Source organism: Palaemon carinicauda, chromosome 38 (assembly GCF_036898095.1).
Source record: "Palaemon carinicauda isolate YSFRI2023 chromosome 38, ASM3689809v2, whole genome shotgun sequence".
Classification (NCBI taxonomy): Eukaryota; Metazoa; Arthropoda; class Malacostraca; order Decapoda; family Palaemonidae; genus Palaemon; species Palaemon carinicauda.
This window is the reverse complement of record NC_090762.1, coordinates 30,246,171-30,251,170: the sequence shown is the minus strand read 5'-3', so window position 1 is coordinate 30,251,170 and position 5,000 is coordinate 30,246,171.

Below are 5,000 nucleotides of genomic sequence, written 5' to 3'. Positions count from 1 at the left end.
AACATATCCCCTTATTATCATTACTAGACAAGCTACAAAATTATAGTCAATTTTTTTTTAGCGAGGCAGATTTGCACCGACTCGCAGCGGTGCCATTTTAGCTCGGAAAAGTTTCCTGATCGCTGATTGGTTAGAATTATCCTGTCCAAAAGAAATGGACTATAGTTGGAAAAGCAGGATGTTTTAAGCCCATGGGCTCCAACACGGAAAAATAACCCAATGACGATAGGAAATAAGGAAATAAACCAACGACATGAGAAGTAATGAAAAAATAAGATAAAATATTCCAAGATTAGTAACAACATTAAAATCATTACGTCATATATAAACTACGGAGAGAAAGACTCACGTCAGCCTGTTCAACATAAAAACCCTCGCTGTAAGTTTAAACTTTTGAAGTTCCACCGATAGGAAACTATTTCAATACAGCGCTCAGAATACCAACAGAAAATGTAATTATACCAAGAACAAAGTCCAACTTAGGAATTTCTTACAAAGCCAAAGCCGTTCTTACAAAAAATGGCATTTGACCACAATGAAAGTCCTTTCAACGGGTTTTATTGAGAAAGGTTACTATTCTTGGATTTGTGTAAGTAATCACTAGAATACGTATGAGTTTATATATTTTATGATCCTTTCCGCAGAATTGGTAATAAGAAATTATTCAATATTCTGCTCCCAGAATATCCCAAAACAGCAGTAGTGCCATAGCCTCTTTACCATTCCATTGTCTTGGATTAGAGTTTTCTAGCTTGAGGGTACACTCGGGCAAACTATTCTATTTTTTTTCTTTTCCTCTTGTTATTCATGTTTTAATAGTTTATATATAAATTTATTCAATTGTTACTGTTTCATTTAATTTCTAATTACTTATCTTTTAGTTTATTTATTTTCTCATTTCCTCTCCTCACTGGGCTATTTTCCCTGTTGGAGCCCTTGGGCTTGTAGCATCTTGCTTTTCCAACTAGGATTGTAGCTTAGCAAGTAATAATAATAATAATAATAATAATAATAATAATAATAATAATAATAATAATAATAATAAGATGAGTGACGAATAATTCACAGCGTAGATACTCGACAACCTTATGTCCTCCTTACACTTGAAATCAATTATTACTAAATCCACCCATTCAATAAAGATGAACAATATATAGTTGATCTATAGTGCTAACAATGTTCCTAATATTAGAAAACCAGATCTCCCAATTTTAGCTTCCGCGTAAATTTCTAGATTTATCTTCAACTGACCTATGTTATGACACTTGGGAAACTCATTGGATCTTGACTAGCATTTCTAATAATAAACGCTCTCGTTTTCCACAAGTGGCCATATCTCCAATCTTCCTTTCAGGTTTGTTTTTAATATTTCCCCTAATTTTGTAGGATATTCATAAAATTTACTATTGGTTTTACGTAACAGTAAAGTTTTAAGGTTTAAAGGCCATATCATGAATGGCAGAGGCAAGGGACAGCGACCATGCTCAAGCTAGTAGGACTATGCTCTAGGGACTAACAATATATATATATATATATATATATATATATATACACACACATGTGATCAGCGACCAAGATAGAACAAGAGACGGGCAGGCAATGATTGCTGATGACTGCGCTGGTAGAGCTATAGGGTACCCCAAACTACAAGAAACTATCGAAATTTTGCAGGGACTCCAACCCCAGCCTGACGATCGCCAGGAAAGGATGTTACTAATAGGCCACCACAGCTCTAACTAAGTTGAGCATACCATCTAACTACCTAATTTCAAATAACTATGGTCCCCTATCGTTCTACCTCTATCCCATCGACATCCTGTCGCTTCTCAGCCCGTGAAGAAAAAGAGGAGCAAATAAACATCTAAATGGGGCAATAAGCGTTTGTCCAAAGGCACTAGAACGGCAGCTGTGAGCTGGATTTTATGGTCTTGCATTCTCTTGGACGATAAACAGTTGTGCGATTCAATTTGTGTGTTTAAAGACTTTATCTTACACGACCATTCCACTTAGAAGATGAAAGCAATAATTGCACGGGGAGACGAAAGCAAAATTGGAATAGCATTGCACACACACACACACACACAGAGAGAGAGAGAGAGAGAGAGAGAGAGAGAGAGAGAGAAATCGTAGTTTGGGTTTGTTCTTGAAAGGGAATGGAATTTTATAACGTCACTTTACGGATAAACGTGAAATTACTAAAAGACGACGAGAGAGAGAGAGAGAGAGAGAGAGAGAGAGAGGAGAGAGAGAGAGAGAGAGGCATACGTAAATATTTTGTAACATTGCTCTGTATACAGTTCAAATCTGAAAACAAACAATGCAAAAATAAACTCTCCAGGAACGCAAACACAATTGTTTCCAAATACTCTACCTAGGAATAGACCCAAAAGGGAAAAGCGAGGCTTAAAGAGAATAATACAAATCAGAAAAATACTGGAAAAAAAGGGAGGCAAAAGCAGAAAATAAAGGGTGAAAAAATAATTTATATGGAAATACAGCTTTTTAAGAAATCCCCTTTAATTTTCATGAGAAAACAATGAATTATAAACATAATGAAGAAAGTAAATAAAATAATATAAATGACAAATGATATCATAAAGTTTAAATTAGAAAAATAATTATGTAAATTAAAATAATATAAATGACAATGATACCATGAAATATTAATTTGAAAAATAATCAAGCAAGTAAATAAAAAATAATATAAATGACAATTAATGCCATAAAAATACGAATTAGAAAAATAATCAAGAAAATAATTAAATAAAAAAAATATGACAATTGATACCATAAATGTGAATTAGAAAAACAATGAAGAAAGTAAATAAAAAAAAATAATATGAATGACAATTGATACCATGAAATATGAATTAGAAAATTAATCAAGAAAGTAAACAAAAAAATAATATAAATGACAATTGATACCATAAAATATAAATTAGAAAACTAATCAAGAAAGTAAGTAAAAAATAATACAAATGACAATTGATACCATAAAATATGAATTAGAAAATTAATCAAGAAAGTAAGTAAAAAATAATATAAATGACAATTGATACCATAAAATATGAATTAGAAAAATATAATCAAGAAAGTAAATAAAAACAAAATAATATAAATGACAATTGATACCATAAATTATGAATTAGAAAGATAATCAAGACAGTAAATTAATAAAAATAATATAAATGACAATTGATACCATAAAATATGAATTAGAAAATCAATTAAGTAAATAAAAAAATAATATAAATGACAATTGATACCACAAATAGAAAATCAATGAAGAAAGTAAATAAAAAAAAATAATATAAATGACAATTTATACCACAAAATGAATTAGAAAAACAATTAAGAAAGTAAATACAAAAATAATATGAATGACAATTAATAAAATATGTTTCCTAAATACCTTCAAAAATTAAACAAACATAAATGAAAACATAAATAATACAATTAATTAGAATTTATTCAAGTGAAGAAAATGTATAAATGCAAGCATGTTTTACTAGAAATTGATAATCGAGTTTATTTCAGTTTCTAAAGTTCTTCGCTTATATCTCTAAATCAACATTTAGGAATTTTCAACTTCTGATGAATTATGATTTGCCTAAAATCTTCACCTGGTAATTATAAGGCCACGAATAAGACATACCTTATCAATTGGAGAAAACTCTCTCTCTCTCTCTCTCTCCTCTCTCTCTCTCTCTCTCTCTCTCTAACAAAATAGGAGTATAGGCTTTCAAGGCTGAATAAAAGTCTATATAACGGTAATAAAATACCAAGAAAGTAATAAAAATGATTTAGGCATAACACTAAGGAACAAAGATATACGAAAGACACCATCAAAAGGATAAATATTAATATTACAAAGAATTTCATATATTCATTCAATTTTTTAATGAACATACGTGATAATGTAAGTGCAATAAAACCATGTCATTATGAATTAATTGCCCAGAACATCAATTATTTATTTCCTTATTTCCTTTCCTCACTGGGCTATTTTTCCCGACTGGAGCCAATTGGGCTTAGAGCATCTTGCTTTTTCAACTACGGTTGTAGCTTGGCTAGTAATAATAATAATAATAATAATAATAATAATAATAATAATAATAATAATAATAATAATAATAATAATTCATTCAATGAATACATAAATTACAATATCCTTTTGGAATATGGAACATACAAATCGCCTCTTCGTAGCGATGATATTTTTATAAAGACAAGAATAAATCCAATAAATCTAATGATATGAATATCTACAAAGATAACTGGGAAAATTATAAAGGATTAAAAGGAAAAAAATCAAACGGTCCAATATCAGAAACTTCAAAAGTTCGAGGAAAAATTTGGAAAAGCTCAAAGAACCAAAGCCTAAACCGCTGTACTTTCTGCTAAAAAGGAGAGAGAGAGAGAGAGAGAGAGAGAGAGAGAGAGAGAGAGAGAATTACAATAAACTACCAGTGATTATGTGTGAGCAATGGGTGCTATATTTCAACAAGACATCTCTCTCTCTCCCTCTCTCTCTCTCTCTCTCTCTCTCTCTCTCTCTCTCTCTCTCTCTTTTCAATCTGGTAACCACGAAAATGGTTTAGTGCAACCCCTGCTGGATTATTGTTTATAAATATGGTCTGTTCAATTACGGAATATAATGAATAGCCTTCAACTCACCGAGCAAAGTTACAGAAAATTAATAAACAAATTGATGCTTCCACATAGTTTACGAATACCATAAGCTTCACAGTATGAATACAAATTTCCTTTGCAAATCTCATTTTTTACATTCAACTGACTATACATATTAAAGCAGTTATATTATTATTACCACTATTATTTGTTAAGGTACAACACTAACTTGGAAAGCAGGTTGCTATATGCCCAACAGCTCCAACGGGGAAAGTAGCCCAGTGAGGAAAGGAAATAAGGAAACTAATAGAATAGTGTGCCCGCGTGTACTCTCAAGCAAGAGAACTCTAACCAAGACAGTGGAAGAC